Raw genomic sequence first — 18283 nt, forward strand, 5'->3', positions numbered from 1 at the left:
CCTTTCTGTTGAAACAAGTTCTACTGCCCACTCTCTCTCCACTGATTTAATATTCCTCCGTCCTAATGCTTCTACAGAATATCCTGACCCTGTTAATGTAGTTCTCTATACATACACTGCAGCCTCCCACGCTATCACTCACTTCCCCATTTGTAATACTCCTGCATTTTCCAGCATTTACATTTTGACTAATTGGTTTAATTTTATTCTTACTGTTTTACTGCAAACTTTCTTGTTTTTTTTTTTCCTTTCTTCTTCAATCACCTTTCTTACTTCATTTTGCTAACCCCACTTTTTAATTTAAGTCCTTGAAATGCACCACTAGTACTAGCCAGGTACTGGTAATTAGAAAATGTAACAGTCACATTTGCAAGCTTAGATTATAAAGTCCTCACTTTCTGGTTACTCTGCTTGTAAATATACTGAAAGAATGTTACACTTGAATTTATGGTAATTGCTTTTTTTTTTTTTCAAAACTTTTCATCATTGTATAGCCACTGTATGTGTTAATTCCAATGAGTAGTCCTTATACTTGTAACCATTTACTTCTTCAACGTTACCTTATCTAAGGCCTGGATAATACTAGACCAATGCATGTACACAGTAAATAAATGTAAATGAAATAAACTGCCCGCTACATGGTCATGGGGAAGCCGGAGCCAGACGTTAATTAGCACAAGACAATGAAACTTGTTCTGGACTAGGTATTGGTGTATTGCAGAACACACACTCACACACACACACACACACACACACACACACACACACACACACACACACACACACACACACACACACACACACACACACTGATATGCTGCCCCTTAATCAAGTAGATCTTTTTTTTTGCTCCCCCTCTCACACATCATGTGCTTAGTATATTTTACAGGAAAACACATTTAAAATCTTGCTCCAGGGAAACACAGTGTCAAAGACATATAAGCTACAGACAGAGCCGGCTTTAGGCACCAGCGAACTCTGCGATCGCTGGGGGCCCCCTAGTCCTGGGGGCCCCCAACCACAGCATATGTTATGTTGACATTTTGTTACATGTTTGTTAAACCAACAAAACCTAGTACAGCAATCCCGTGTACTTAATATGTCAGGTGGGTAATGACAACACTTAGAATGATGAATCCTAAGGACTAGCACCATTTCTACCCCTTTAAAATTCAAAGATTTATCTGGTTGTAATATCAGTGTTTTGTCAAGTTACATAATTTCATTAAATGTTTTGATACAGACACAATGTTTATGACTTAGTTAAATCCTGCTGGTGGGCACTTTTTCCTAAAACTAACGTCATACTTGTTTTTAGGCACCAGCAATACTTGCTGCTGTGAGGAACCCCCTCTTCATCCTTAACTCTGTGTGGGCCCCACAAAAGCAGCTGCTGGTTGAGGAGAAAATGATGAAAAAAAAAGGAACATTTGTTCTCCGATAACATGCTTCATCCTAAACAGATTTGTGATACGACCTTGTCAGGCTAAAGCCAGTAATCAGTAAATGAACATGAGCGAGGTAAGCCTTAGAGATCACCAGATCAATCAGATTGACCAATCTCAGTGCTTACCAGGGATTTTAAGAACAGATGTTACCAATCTTCAGGGATAGTTTTCTCTTTCAGGGAGTTTTATAAGTACTGGCAGGACACCAGATACTAAAACGTTCAACTTCTTTGCTCAAGAATTCTTGATCAAGCCAAAAATAATGGCAGAATAAATGTTCCAAATCAAGAACACTTTTTACATATTGCTCTAATTCACCTAAGGTTAATTAAATTTCATGTTTTGCATCAACATGCCTTTTTTGGACAGTAAGATGTATACAACTGGAATATCTAGCATTATTGAGTATCTGTAATTCAGAATGATTTACCAGCAAATCAGAATTTTTTTTTTATGATGGACAGGGCAAACATATCAGGCAAAGTCAGGGACAGGGACAGTGACAGGTATGTATTACTCCTGACAAGTGTTAAACAACAATCACTGATCTGACGTGGCAGTACTAGTGATCTGACATGGCAGTGCTGTGGCAGTACTGGTGATCTGATGTGGCAGTACTAGTGATCTGACGTGGCAGTACTAACGATCTGTTGTGGCAGTACTAGTGATCTGATGTGGCAGTACTAGTGTCACACAATGTACTGGTATTGGCTGAAATCAGCATAAAACTGATAATGTTATCAATTGTGTGTGTGTGTGTGGGGGGGGATGCAATGCATTTCTGAGTAAAAAGTTGGCCATAACTTCTTTCATTTACCATCATAAACATAGTCCTTACACATGATAGGTGGCAATATTTAGTGGCTTAGCAGGAAGACGATGTGTGTGAAAGTAGCTGTTCATTGTTACAGTGGTACAGAGAGTAGCATTGCCATTTCACATGCTTTGCTCTGGTTGAGGGCTTGGCTGTGGCTTTGTGTATGTGAAGTCTGCAAGCCCTCACTGGCTTTGTGTGTGTTGATCCATGTTCTCTGCTTTCCTCCAGCACATTAAAGACATGCATTAACGACATTTAAATCCCAATCCATCTGCACCACACACACTCTAGAGACCTGAACATCATTACAACAATCAACAGAACTGGCTGTAGGTACAGGTTCCTCACCCACATACTGTCCATCCTATGGAATAGACTTCCCATACCTGTCAAGCAGAGCACCTTGCTGTCCCTCTTAAAGAGTAATCTTGATGTGTGGTTGGGCAATAGAAAGTTCAGCCTGGGGATCACTCCAGCGGTTCTACTTGATAGAGGCACTGGAAACTAACGTTGGGTGGCACGATGCCAGGGCACTTCTATGGGTTAGGCTTGTAAAGGCTCCAGGGGCATTAGTGTAGTTCACACCTATGAACCTACGAACCTATTAGGTGAAATGACATTCCTCCATATTCCCTGATGTTGAATGTGCTGTGTGTGTGTGTTGTGTGTGTGTGTGTGTGTGTGTGTGTGTGTGTGTGTGTGTGTGTGTGTGTGTGTGTGTGTGTGTGTGTGTGTGTGTGTGTGTGTGCAAAATATCACTGATTTTTTCTGTGCACACATAATAATGCTGGGCATATGCATAACTCTTTTGGACAATGATAAAAATGCTGTTAACAAGTAATTATCTTTTAAAAATAAGGCATAAAATGCATCACAGAACATTCAACCTTTACAACTTCTAGGCCCATACACCCTAGATTGTATAACTAGATTTTGACATGGACATAATGGTGGTGTCTAACTTCAGCTGCACCCTTACTAAAACTAGACCTACTCAGAGGTGTGTACAGATGCTGTAGCTGTAGCTTGTGTGTGTGTGTGTGTGTGGGGGGGGGGGGGTTGGATGGTGTGGTCATTACTTTTTTTTTTTAATTTTCCTCGCAATGAAATCTCAGAGATGTACACAGGATGTCACTATAATTTGTGTTGGAGCTGGGGACAGTGTAATCATTGTTTCTTTTGTTTTCCCTCACAGATGTCCGAGGTGTGCAAACAAGGTTACTATAGCTTGTGTAAGGGAGCAACGAGCTGGAATACATTTCTGTGATTATTATTTTTTACTTTCACTACAATTAAACATCAGGCATGTATACAGGTGGCTGCATTTAGCCGCAGGGATGAGGGGATGTAGGGGCATGCTATGAATATGTATATGTATGACAACAGTCAGTTGAAATACATGACTGTGGCCATTTGAACATCAGCTTTCAAGCCACTCTAACTCCAGAGAGATGCACAGGCAGTGACTGTTTTTTTTTTCTATGGGGGATGGAGGCGGGCATTATTCCCAGAGAGAATGTATTCATACTGTCAAAGATTTCTCGTTAGTTTATTGAGAGCTAATATTTTGTCAGCTTTGAACATTTGGCCTTAGGCACAACTTGTGTCTTCTTTGAAAGAAAATAAAAATTAGACTGAAATTCTTTTCAAACTTATGATTTTTGTTCAGGCCACTACTGGATCAAAAGGTTTAGAAAATGTTCTAAATGTTCCTGATAGCATCTGTAACTCTATGGCTTCTGAGTCATTGGTGGCCCCCAGACCACCCACCCACTTAATTGAGTTATGTTCTACATGGTTATTACTGTGCTGTCTTGTCAAGGAAAGAATGCATGGAAAAGTAAAGTTGAAGAGCAAAATGTAATTTCTTTACTTAAACATAATTTTCATTCAAGCCATCACTGGAAACAAAGGTTGCAAAAAAAGACTTTAAAATGTACTACAGAACACATAGAAAACTTGAAAATGCTGACAAGCAAGGTAAAATGTGAGGAAAGGAAGATAAAAGTAATGTGCATGGTGTGGGGAGCCCTTGATAGGGCAAAGATAGAAAGGAACACTGGAGGGTGTGTGTGTGTGTGTGTGTGTGTGTGTGTGTGTGTGTGTGTGTGTGTGTGTGTGTGTGTGTGTGTGTGTGTGTGTGTGTGTGTGTGTGTGTGTGGTGAAACAGTAAGCGCCATGGAACTCTTTTCCTGTGTTGCCTGTGACATCATTTCGCTTAAGGCCAGCTATGTAAATAGGATTATTGTAATGTATCATCACTGCAAATAAATGTCAGCCACTGTCAATGTCCATCTGTGAAATGGGTTAGCATATTGTTGTATGTAGATTTATCAGATTGTAAGAGTATTGGAGCTACTGTTTATCTGTGTGTACTACCCAAAAAACTCTTCAGCATGAACTAAAATGTTGCTTATGAGGGTAGGCAGTGAATGGGGTGATTCAATAGATTGAAAGTGTCCAGGGGCCCCCAGTTGTGACACTTGCTGTAGGCCCCAAAATGCTAACAATGGCCCTGGCTACAGAGTTTATATTGCAAATAAATGGAACACATTTAACTGAATGTTTCTCGGTTACAAACTCCCTGCAGGACTCTGGTTATTTTTAAATAATGTAGCAGCTCTGAGTGAGCCTATTCTAATTCACTAATGAGAGAAAAAAGCAGAAACAAAAAGAACGGCATGAAAATGGTACATTATGGAGACAACAGCGTGCCCTCTAGAAAAAAAGAAAGAACGGCATGAAAATGGTACATTATGAAGACAACAGCATGCCCTCTAGAAAAAAAGAAAGAACGGCATGAAAATGGGACATTATGAAGACAACAGCATGCCCTCTAGAAAAAAAGAAACAACGGCATGAAAATGGTACATTATGGAGACAACAGCGTGCCCTCTAGAAACAAAAAGAAAAGCATAAAAATGGTACATTATGAAGACAACACCGTGCCCTCTAGAAACAAAAAGAATGGCATGAAAATGGTACATTATGGAGACAACAGCATGCCCTCTAGAAAAAAAGAAAGAACGGCATGAAAATGGTACATTATGGAGACAACAGCGTGCCCTCTAGAAAAAAAGAAAGAACGGCATGAAAATGGTACATTATGGAGACAACAGCATGCCCTCTAGAAACAAAAAGAACGGCATGAAAATGGTACATTATGGAGACAACAGCATGCCCTCTAGAAAAAAAGAAAGAACGGCATGCAAATGGTACATTATGGAGACAACAGCATGCCCTCTAGAAAAAAAGAAAGAACGGCATGAAAATGGTACATTATGGAGACAACATCATGCCCTCTAGAAAAAAAGAAAGAACAGCATGAAAATGGTACATTATGGAGACAACAGCGTGCCCTCTAGAAAAAAAGAAAGAACGGCATGAAAATGGTACATTATGAAGACAACAGCATGCCCTCTAGAAAAAAAGAAAGAACGGCATGAAAATGGGACATTATGAAGACAACAGCATGCCCTCTAGAAAAAAAGAAACAACGGCATGAAAATGGTACATTATGGAGACAACAGTGTGCCCTCTAGAAACAAAAAGAAAAGCATAAAAATGGTACATTATGAAGACAACAGCGTGCCCTCTAGAAACAAAAAGAATGGCATGAAAATGGTACATTATGTAGACAACAGCGTTCCCTCTAGAAAAAAAGAAAGAACGGCATGAAAATTGTACATTATGGAGACAACAGCATGCCCTCTAGAAAAAAAGAAAGAACAGCATGAAAATGGTACATTATGGACACAACAGCGTGCCCTCTAGAAACAAAAAGAAAAGCATAAAAATGGGACATTATGAAGACAACAGCATGCCCTCTAAAAAGAAAGAAAGAACGGCATGAAAATGGTACATTATGGAGACAACAGCGTGCCCTCTAGAAAAAAAGAAAGAACGGCATGCAAATGGTACATTATGGAGACAACAGCATGCCCTCTAGAAAAAAAGAAAGAACGGCATGAAAATGGTACATTATGGAGACAACAGCGTGCCCTCTAGAAAAAAAGAAAGAACGGCATGAAAATGGTACATTATGGAGACAACAGCGTGCCCTCTAGAAAAAAAGAACCTTTAGATAAAAAAAAAATAATGTCAGTATTGCAACCTCCCTTCAGGTTGTTTTGTGATAGAACAAATTATAAAACACAAAACAACCTGAAGAGAGGTTAAAGATAATTAGGAGTGTTAGTGTGTCTGTAAATTGTTTTCATTGACACTCTCCTTTATGTTCTTTGCCTAAATAGACTTTTTATATACTTATTTTTTTATATTTGTCAGCCAGAACAGAACATTGATCCATGGGTACCTATTTCAGGTTCAGCCCTTGGGAGGGTAGATACAACAATACAATTAGAAAGAATCCATGTGCACTTGAAGGACTTTTTGCAGGGGGGTGCAAACCCAACAGCCACAGCTCTAGGGTATATCTGTTTACTTGTGGATAACCAAGAACTCCTACTGTATTCCACACTTTAGTACAGAAACTGACGGCATCTCTGTGGATTTATAGTGTTATAAAATAAGACCCCAATGAAATCTTAATATTGAACTCGTTCATGTAAAAATTATAAAGTTTCTGCGTAATTGTAACTTTTAAAAACAAAAACTGAATGTACTATACTGTTGTAAGTTTTTAAAGAACATCCCTTGCTTGGCCCCATATTTTATCCTGCCGTTCGTAAAATTGTCTATTTTTGAGTAAGTCACTGTGGATTACAGTCAGTCAGTAATTGTTCAGAAAAGACACGTTGCACCTGCTACACCTGCTGTTCTATTAACTTACTGAGAGAACTGGAATAATATTGAAAATAGTCTCTGATTTTGGGTCTTTATCTCCAATTGCTGAGCAAAGAAGTTGAGAGGTATTGAATTTCACACAGCTAAAGTCAAAATATGCATATGTCCTACCTAAACAATTGCATACACACAGAAATTTTAAGCAAAACTGATACTCATCAGCCTGCCTATTATCAACAATGCAAAACAGCAACCTATTATCAACAATGCAAAACAGCAACATGTGAATGATCCATACAGAAGGCAGTTCACCTAAGTCCAAGCAAATAGCATTTTGTAGGTCAGCAGGTAGCTGGCAGCGACTTGTCCCCATCAAACCTATAACTACTGTCCTCCAACCCTGGGAGTAATAGATACAGTTCTCAAATGCCTCTTGCATTTGCCTTATTACTTTCCGTACAACAAAGAATGGCAATAATCTTTCTGTAAAATAGAAACTAGAAGGTTAAAAAAAAGTAGCTGTTTCAGAGATTGTACTCACCTGCTACACAGATGTCCAAGATATGTGTGAGTAACAGACTTCCACAACAACCGTTCCTCTACAGCGAGACACTCATGAGAAAATAAATGCACATACTCATTATTGCAGGCAGGTATAATGCCGCCCCGCAGCGCACTGCACTTGTCCAGCAAACACACAAACACACCGAGTGTTGCTTTTTGGTTAATTCATTCATGCCCACTCATAACATGAGAAAGCAAAGGACCAGTTTCTAATCACTTGTTATATCTGGGCTAGTCGTACACACTCGTAATATTATGTCAATCGCATAGAATACTTGACACCAATAATTGAGCAAAGAATAGTGATTTAAATCACGTATTGATTATTGTGATAGTATTACCAGAGCCAGATCAAGATCAAATGGGGCCCTTGGTAGGGTAATAAATCGGGGACCCCCAGAGCAGCCCCACCTGTGGAAACTCCCTGTCCACTCCCACGCAGCAGCCCTCTCCCCAGCCATTCCAGTGTTCCACTACTTTATTTCTCTCCAGTTACCATAAACACTGTTCAAACCTGTCAGTGTGCATACTGCTTTCTTATTTACTTCTACAATGATTACAGATAGTGAAATGAAATAACACAAACACTAACAACCATTTGCTAAACAAATAATACAGTCTGACAGTGAAAATAGACTTAGCATGAGCAGTAAACTTCACTGTCCTTGAAACTCACATTCATTGAAATGGCATAAAACCTACATTAAAAGAAAATGCATCTGGCCAGTGGAGGATTAAGTTTACCTTTGGGCCATTTTCAAACCATAGGCTCCTTGCACACATTTTTAGGACCATGCATACATGCATGTGTTCTTTGATTCACCTTCCTGATTGTATTAAATTATAGCGGTGGTGGTGCTGCGGTAGCATTGTCGCCTCACAGTAAGACGTTGTCCTGTTCGATTCTCAGCTAAAGTGTCTTCTGTGTGGAGACATGCATGAATGGGCGTACCTTCATTGAAGGTTGTGCGTCAGGGCTGGCAACTCGGTACGTAATCTACTGTAAATCATTAGTGGACCGGAATTCCACTGTGGCGACCCCTAACCGGGAAAAGCCGAAAGATACAACAACAACAACTTGTATAATACAGCACCACTTGTTAGAATGTGTTTTAAATTTGTAGTTTTGAACACTCTTCCAATAAGCAATGAAACAAAATGTCTGAACCAATAATGCCAAAACTATGCATTTTAGAAAATTTCAGCCATAAAAGACCACTCAGACATTTGTCATTACAATCCACCAATATCAGTCAATAAGCACAATCTCTGTAGAAGTAAAAGTCATTTGAATAATTCCACATTAAAGAGATCTGTACATAGGCCCCAGGGCCATTAGCTTAGTACACAAATGTTCATAGGTGTGTACTAAGCTAATGGCCCTGGGGCCTATGTAAGCCTAGCCAATAAGAATCCCTAGTATCATGTCAACAGATGTTTGCTCCCATTGCCTCTATCTAGCAGGGCAGCTGAGGTGATCCCCGGGGTGAATTTTCTATTTCCCATCCACTCGTCAAGATTTCTTTTGAAGAGGGTCATAGAGGAACTCTGCTTGACGTGGATGGGGATTCTGTTCCAGAGCATGGGCAGTCTCTGAATAAGGAACCTATCCTTCCAGCATGTTCTATTTAATGTGGTAACAAGACTGAGGTCCCTGGAGCATGTGGCATGGCAGGATAGTTTTTTGTTTAGATGTAGCATGTCTATCAGCTCTGGGTCAGACGGGTCTATATTATAACATCAAATTCTACAAAGATCGAATGTTATAATATCGACCCCGTAATGTCGAATGCTGAAAACAGCTAAGGTGCAGGACACCAAATTCTTTCCCAGGGAAAGAATTCGGTGGGCCGTTGCTGTGGCTTTGCTTTTTTCAGCGTTCGATATGTTGGAACATTACTGGTCGGGTTCAGGTAAGTGTGCAATTGTGTGTAGGTTAGGGTTAGGGGGCAGGTTAGGTGATTTAGGGTTAGGGCGCAGACAGGAGCGGCCTTAGGTCAACTGGTGCCCTAGGCAAAAGGGCTCCACGGTGCCCCCCACCACAACATCTGGTGCCCCCATCCTAGTCTACCTACACCAAATAAATACTGGAAAAGTGCCCCTACTAGAACGGCGCCCTAGGCAGCCACCTAGTTGGGCTATGCCTAAGGCCGGCCATGGGCGCGGATCAGGTAAGTGTGCGGTTGTGTGTAGGTTAGAGTTAGGGGGTGGGTTAGGTGAGTTAGGGCTAGGGCGCTGGTGAGGTGAGTGTGTGATAGTGACGGACCTTAGGGTCAGGGTTGGGTTAAGGTAAGTGGATAGCTAGTAGTGTATGTATAGTTTAGTTTAGGTTTAGGTGTAGGATTTTAAGTGTATGTGTGTGGATTGCTGTTTTTTTGTGTGTGTTTGTGTTGTGTGTATGTTTCTCAGAATGGCAAATTTTTTCCCTGGGAAAAAATTTGCTATTCTGACTATTCGATGTTTTTGGATTTCGGTGTTTAGGGTTCGATATTATAACATTCGATCTTTGCAGAATTCGATGTTATAATATAGACCCAGGTCAGACATGGCTTTGTAGGTTAAGCAGAGATCACCTGTAAGGAGGCGATATGAGACTGAGTATAGCTGGAGTTTTTTGAGTCTGTCAATATAGGGCATGAAGGCCTAGAATCTTCTTCGTGAGGTATTTTTGTGGCCTTTCCAGCTGTTGCAGGTGTCTTATGAGGTACATGCCAAAAAGGGGCATTGTATTCTATAATAGGTCTAATGAGGGATGAGTAGAGAGGGACAATGACCTCTTTCTTCCTAGATGAGAAACCCTTTGTGATAAGATGTGCCACATAAAAGGATTTTCTAACCACAGTGGCAATGTGGTTGTCAAAGGAGAGGTTGTTATCAACCTGTGTTCCCAGATCTCTTATTACACCTTCTGAGTTAAGTGGAACACCATTGATGTGGTAGTTCATGGGCACAGAGTTTTTCCCAAAAGGAATAACAATGCATTTTTTGGCATTTAGTTTAAGGCCGTGGTTCAGGCATCAGTCATTGGTGTCCGTGAGGCCCCTTTCTAGGGTGTCTATGTCAGTTGGGGATTCTATAATCTCTCCCAGTTTGCAATCATCTGCAAACTTGGTCAGCCAGATTCTTTTTGTGTTGGCTTGAATTGCTGAGAAGTAGATGCCAAACAGAAGGGGACCCAGGACAGATCCTGTGGGACACCACCTGTGACTGGTCGGTAGTCTGATTTGGAGTCTGCAACCTTCACAGTGTGAGTTGTATCCATGAGCCAGTTAGCAACCCAGCTTGTGACATTGGGGTTAATGCCTAGATTAGTGAGTCTATCAATGATTCCCGAGTGGGGAATGGTATCAAGGGGCTTGGCAAGGTCGAGATAGGCTGCGCGTACCACCTTGCCCTCGTCCACAGCTCTGGTGACGGACTCAAAGAAGTCTACCACAATGAGCAGGCATGATCTACCCTTCACAAATCTGAACTGTGTGGGGTCCAGAGTTTGGAGGCTTCCTATATCCCTATTTATAAGGTCCACAATGATACGCCCCATAGTCTTGCATATCAGACGAGTCAGGCTAATGGGGTAGTAGTTTCTGGGGTCTGTAGTCACTCCCCTTTTGTGGAGTTGAATGACTGTGGCCACTCGCCATTCGGTGGGTACAAAGCCTGAAGTGAGGCTGATTAAACTGGGCACTCAGGTGTGGTGCCAGTTCATTTTGTAGCTCATGTAGGATGCATCCAGGGATTTTATCAGGTCCCATGGAAGCTGTGTTCTTGGCTTTAGACAATGCAGTTTTAACCTGAGCAGAAGTACTATTAGGAACTTGACACTCCTCGGGAATTGCGATTGGCCTTTGGGGGGATGAAAGGAGGGTAAAGTTTGCACTGAACCTATCAGCCAATATATTAGCAATGTCAGCTGGGTTGGTATATGTGTTGCCATTGTGCTGTAGCTCAGAGCAGGCCTGAGTGTTGCCCTGAAGATTCTTGGCATAACTATAGAGTGCCTTGTGGTTGTCTTTAGCATTTGCTGTTATTTTGTTTTCATAGCTAGATTTAGAGGATTTGATGAGGTATCTCAATTTTTTGCTAAGGTTAGCTAAGGATTTTTTCCTTTCTTGGGACTTTACCCTTTTCTGCAACATTTTCTTCCTTCTGTTGTAGAATTTGTTTATGGAAGGGGACCACCAGAATGGCTTCCTTTTTTTGGAGGTAAGCATCTTGGTTCTGTTTGGGATGGCTCTATTCATGCACTTGTGAATGTGTTCATACAGCACAATGGTGTGTGATTCAGCAGTTGAGCAGCTATTTTCCAACTGCATGGGCATCGTAAAGTTTGCCACCTCCGTTTTTAGGAGCCCAAAGTTTGCTTTGGAGAAGTTTTTTATAGTGGTTTCCTTTATGGTGGGAGAGGGGGGTGTGGATATCCATGGTGATTAGCTTGTGGTCAGATCTCACCAGATCAAGGATGTTGTTACCCGATTCCAAGATGGCCGCCGACTAGTCTAGTCCTTACTCTCTGAGCTCCTCACAGCTATTTAACTTTTGTTTTTTTTTACAACTTTACATCAACCTTTTTCCTCAAATTTTTATACTAAAAGATTTTATAAATCTTTTTCTACGCATTTGGATTATTTTTTCTTCTGGAATTATTAACCTGGGATTTATTTTACCTCAGAACATTCTTGGTCTCTCTGCTGCTGGGACTCCTACTGCTCCAGTCTGTTCCTGGTTCCTGGTATCCTGTTAACTGCATTCCATTTCTGGGCATGGCTACAAAATCTGACTCCATGGAGACTCAGCCTACAAAGGCCAAATATACTTCAATGCTCTCTCCTGAAAAGATTCAGGTTCAAAAGACTGAAATCATCTAGACAACCTACAGAAACTTTTAATGTAAGTAATAAAGATTTAAATGGCTCAAATTTCCTTTTAGAAGAACTAAAAATAGCATTAAAACCAATCCAAAGTGCTATACAAAACTTTTCAGAACAGTTTGCAGACTTTAGTAAATCTTTAAAGCAAATAAACAATAGTATTGTTACTATTGAAAATAAAATCTTAGCTTTGGAGGTTAAAACAGACTTATTGGAAAGTGACTTTAAATCTAGAGATAAAACTGTTTCAGATTTACAAGCTAAAATATTGGATCTGGAAGCCAGGAGTGGAAGAAATAACATAATTATTCGTGGTTTACCTGAATCTTATGACAATAAAAACTTGTTATCTGTGACTAAAAATATCTTTGAAACACTGTTAAATTGTGAAGCTTCTTCAAAATCTATAATTGTAGAGAGAGCACACAGAGCACTGCATACAAAGCAAGATTCTTCCACACCAAGGTTAATTTATACTAAGTTACTAAACTTTCAAGACACTTTCCAGATCCTAGAAACTGCTAAAACAAAGAATCAATTCATATGGAAGTCTCACAAACTATCATTTTCCCAAGATCTTCCTGCACAGATCAAATTAAATAGACAAAAACTAGCCCCTATTGTGCTGACTTGATAAAAGAGGGATTAGATTTTGAATGGCATATCCTAATACCTTGTCTTTCACAGCTAATGACAAAAGATTTGTATGTTCAGATCCTAAAGATGCAAAAGACATTTTTCTTAAAACATTTAAAAAGCTTCCTGACACTGTATCTTAATATTCTACTGTTAAAGAACTACAATAAGGTTTGATCTTTTCTTTTCTTTAATCTGACAGTATTTGTGTTACATGATTTGTAATTCTGGTGTGACATAATTATATTACCTTAAGAACTTGTCATGTAATTTACACATGATGGATTTGGTGTGACAGTGTGCAGTGACAGGATATATGCTTGTTAGATTTGTGTGGATTAATAGAAGCATTTAAATTCCTGTATTTACTTTTTCTCTTTCTCTCACATATACTTGCTGTGTAAATAGATAATATGTTAATTTTACTACAAGCTTTGGAGTTACAGCCTTCTGTGTAAGCTAAATGATTTTTGGAGGGAAAAACATTCCATCTCAACATTCTAGCAAGAAAATCTTCCCCTCAGAGTTCCAGCTGATGCTCTGCATGAACATGCGCACTACAGTATCTCTGAGATGGATGGTGATGTCATCATTTGTGAGGAAAGAAGGACAGTTTCAGATACACAAGTCTGCTTGTTTTCAACAAGTATTCAATAGCACTAACTTTTTAATAGATCTGGCTATTATTTAAAGTGTTTTCTCTTCATAAATGAAGGTTGCTTTTAAATTTAAACAGATTCATGTCACATAATATATTCAGTGACTTTTAGTGTGTCTGCATGACTTCAAAGCAAGCTGCTACTTTCATAAAGCAGAGTGAAAATGTTTCTGGAAACAAATGAACAGGTTAGTTTTATATATTAAAATTCTAAAGGATGTGTAAAGAAATGAACATATTTTCCTATTCAGAATATTTTTTCATACAATATTTTATATTATACTGAAGTGTTTAATTTGACAAATGTTACAAAGTATACCTGTTCATATGAACGTTTCATGTTCTTTCTATTCTCTGCTCTCTCTCTTCTCAGAGGCTGGATGTGATATTTATGATTAGTAGTTTATGTTTAAGAAAGCCTTTACTTATTTGAAAGGTTTGAAATAACTATCTTTAATATGATTAGCTGAATCTACATGTATATATTTAAGCCCTTAGATTTACTGCATTTAGCTTGCTTGTTTCTGTTTTAATTAGATGTTCAAAATGTTTACTTTAAAAGCCTTGTCTTTTCATGCTGTTTTGCTATGTTACATCTATAGCTTAGAAGAATAGTATGGCTACATAACCTAACAGAGTCATTAGTAAAATATTCAAAAGTAGATTTAAAATTATATATATGCACATTGTTGTACATTCAGTCCAATATATATGATGCTGTTTAAGTTACTATTTAATAATATAATTATACTTTATTCATGTATATTAACTAGTGTTAAAACCTTACAGCTTATAATATTTCATTTTGAATAGTTCCTGTACTATTATTATCTAGTTAATAGATGCATCTCCAGACTGAATTGTTTTTCATTTTGAGATATGGTTGCTTGGTAGTTGTTTTTGCTTTATTTGAACTATAACTAAATACTCATTCTACAGGTATTAGTGCTTTTATCATACTAATGGTCATGTTGATTAATGAAATTATCACTAAAGTACTAAAGAAGGTTCAGTAGATAGTGCATGACTATTATCTTTAGTTCAGTAATGCTATGCTTATTTACTTATATTATAATGTTGCCAGTTGGTTTTGTTATACTTATATATGTTATCTTACATATCTTTCAGTTTTAATTGTATTACTTCTTATGATAGAGTGTTCTAGTTAAGCAGAGTGTGATTTATTTATTATTTACTTGTTTCTCTTTCTCTTGAAATACTTGAGGAAATACATTTAATCACTATAAATTTCAATTTAAGGATAGGAGCTTTAGATTAGTATTAGAAGTAGGGATTAAGCATGTTGGACGTTTTGAAATTAGTTAATTTTGTATATATTTTTAGTAGTATTACTCGGACTTTATGTTATGTTAGGCTTCCTTTGAGTAATTTGTATTCTAATTCGAGGTTATTATTATCTATAATTACAATGTTTTTTTCATGTTCTTCTGCTCTTCCTTTATCACAGGGGGATTGGTGGGTAGGCACTAGGGTTAGGATAAAGGTTATTATTATACATTTCATGGTTCTTAAAAACTTTTTCTTTTTTTCAACAAATGTTATTTGATGACTTGCTTGAATACTTAAAGACTGTTTTTTCTTTTATTTTTTCTTCTTCTTTTAATGTTGTGTTGGATTTGCACCTTGAGTTCACTTTTATAGCATCAATAATGATTATACTTGTAGAATATGCCTGTTGACATAATTTTAGATTCTTGGAATGTTAGAGGCATTCAAGATAAAGCGAAAAAGTCACTATTATTTCATATGATCTTTAAATCACAGGCTAACATTTGTTTTATTCAAGAGACCCATATTTCACGTATTGATTGGAATAAAGAGTTAAAAAAATGGATCAAAAGATTATAGCTTCAGGTGACTCATCTAACTCCAGAGGTGTAGCTATAATCATTAAACAAAAATTCATTGGGAATATTATTGATGAGAAATTTGATGATGAGGGAGGTGGTGCTTATTTACCGCTTCTATTGCTGGTTTGGACAAACCCTTATTAATTTTAAATCTATATGGCCCATGTAATTCACAACATTTGTTCATTTTAAAATTTACAATATTCTTGCATCCTATAAGGATCATCATATTATAGTGGGTGGTGACTGGAATGCAGTTATAAACCCTGTAATTGATCGTTCAGCTCCACTGTCACCTATAATCTTCAATCTACTCTGGCTATAAATGATTTGATGACAGAATATAATTTAATAGATCCCCTCCGCACTGTTAAAAATATAAACAAGAATGATATATATACTTATTATTCTAAGTGCTATCATTCGTGGTCCAGATTAGACTTCTTTCTAATTTCAGATTATATTTCAAAATATATTGTGGACTTTACTACAGAACCCAGATTCTTTTCGGATCACTCAAGAATTTCACTAAAATTGAACATAAAACCCAATATCAAAAATAAAACTATGTTTAATAAGTGGACCTTAAATAATAACTTATTGTCAAATGAAGATATTTGCAAACAAGCTTCAGAAATCCTAAATGAAATGGTGAATAGTCTTGAATCATCAGACATTCCTTATGACATACAATGGGCTGCATGTAAAGCAAGATTAAGAGGTTTATTTATTAGTAAAGCTGCTTTTTCAAAAACAATACTTTAAGAAAGAGGAATTCTTAAAATCAAGAATTTCTTCGTTGGAAAATCATCTTAGTCTGAACTATGATGCTACTTTAGAAAAACAAATTTTTGATTGTCAGAAAGATTTAATTCTGCTTCACCAAAATAACCTCTCCTTAGCTGAACAAAAGCTACTTGCTTCATATTCAGAGTGGGCCCAGGTTCCATCTAAATTGTTAGCGAGAATTATTAAAGTTAACTTCAGAAATCCAAATATTACATCTTTATCTTATAATAACAGATTATATAATACTGATGAAGAGATTATTCAACTTTTCACCTCTCTTTACACTGAGTTATATTCAGGTTCTTCTAATTCTGTTAAAGATAATCACTCAAAACTCTTTTTAGACTCTTTGCAGTTCCCTAAACTTAATGATAATCAGCAAAAACTACTTTCTACCCCTATATCGGTACAAGAAATCTCGGATTCAATAGATAATCTTAAATTGGGTAAATCTCCGGGACCTGATGGTTTTACTCCAGAATTTTTCAAAACTTTCAAATTGGTAGTTCTTCCCTTTCTATTTAAAGTTTACAATCATATAAGAGTTAATGATATCTCTGATATTCATTGGAACACATCCAAAACCATTCTAATTCTAAAAATAATAAAGATAAATCTGACCCAGTAAATTATAGACCCATTTCTTTAATTAACGTGGATATTAAGATTCTGTCATCTATTCTGGCTAACAGATTGAAATGGATTTTACCCTCAATTATCTCGTCAGATCAATCAGGTTTTATGTCTCAGAGACATGCTTGGGATAATACTCTATCTTTAGAGACTATACTTCATCTCATTAAGAAAAATCCAAACCCTATATATGCTTTGATTATAGATGCATCAAATGCCTTTGACAGAGTATGTTGGAACTTTCTATTTCAAACTATGTTATGTTTTAATATTCCCTTATTCTTTATAAATTTTTAAAAAGTTTTATACAAGAATATGTTTACTAGACTATACATTAATGGTCAATTTTCTGCTCCGATAAAGATCACTAAAGGAACAAGACAGGGTTGTCCATTGTCCCCTTTTCTTTTCAACATTTACTTAGAACCTTTGCTATTGTTTATTACTCAAAATACTTTTCATAACATCCCTAGAATTCTTAATACTAATATTCATTTCTCTGCTTTTGTGGATGATTTAGTAATCTACTTTCAAACTCCATTATCTGATTACAGAAAAATAATGAATTCTATTGATTATTTTTCTTTGGTTTCCAACTATCTTTTAAATTCTACAAAAACTCATATTTTTCCCTTAAATCATTTAGCACACAAATCTTTTTTGTTTCCAGATGATCATTTTCAGTTTACTTATAATATAAAATATTTAGGAATCAATTTAGAACACAATAATAAATCTTCCTTTCAAAATAATATTAATAAATTATGGAACTCTATATTGTCTGATATGGACAGATGGAAGCATCTAAACCTTTCATTTCTTTCAAGGGTGGCCATTATTAAAATGAATATTCTGCCTAAATTTCTTTACCAATTCTCATCATCTGATCAGAGAATTTCAAAAATTTTTGAGTCTGTAAATAAAGCTTTGGCAAAATTCATATGGTTCCCTAAATCTGTTAGAATTTCCTATTCTAGATTGGCATTTTCAAGGACAAGGGAGGTTTGGGTTTACCTAATCTTTATCTCTATTATTTGATTGTCTCATCCAATAAACTTCTTACTATCTCTAAATTCAATAACACTTCTTATCCAAATCACTCTTTATGGATAAAATTATGGTATAATTATGTCATTTCTAATAAGTTAAATCCTGAAGCTATTCCCTTTATCTCTCTGGATAGTTTATTTATTAAAAATATATCTACAGTATTTAAACAAAAGATTAGAGATTTCCAAACCTTACTCAAAATG

This window comes from Protopterus annectens, chromosome 10.part0, assembly GCF_019279795.1.
Source record: "Protopterus annectens isolate FY-2018-M chromosome 10.part0, PAN1.0, whole genome shotgun sequence".
In the NCBI taxonomy this organism is placed as follows: domain Eukaryota; kingdom Metazoa; phylum Chordata; order Ceratodontiformes; family Protopteridae; genus Protopterus; species Protopterus annectens.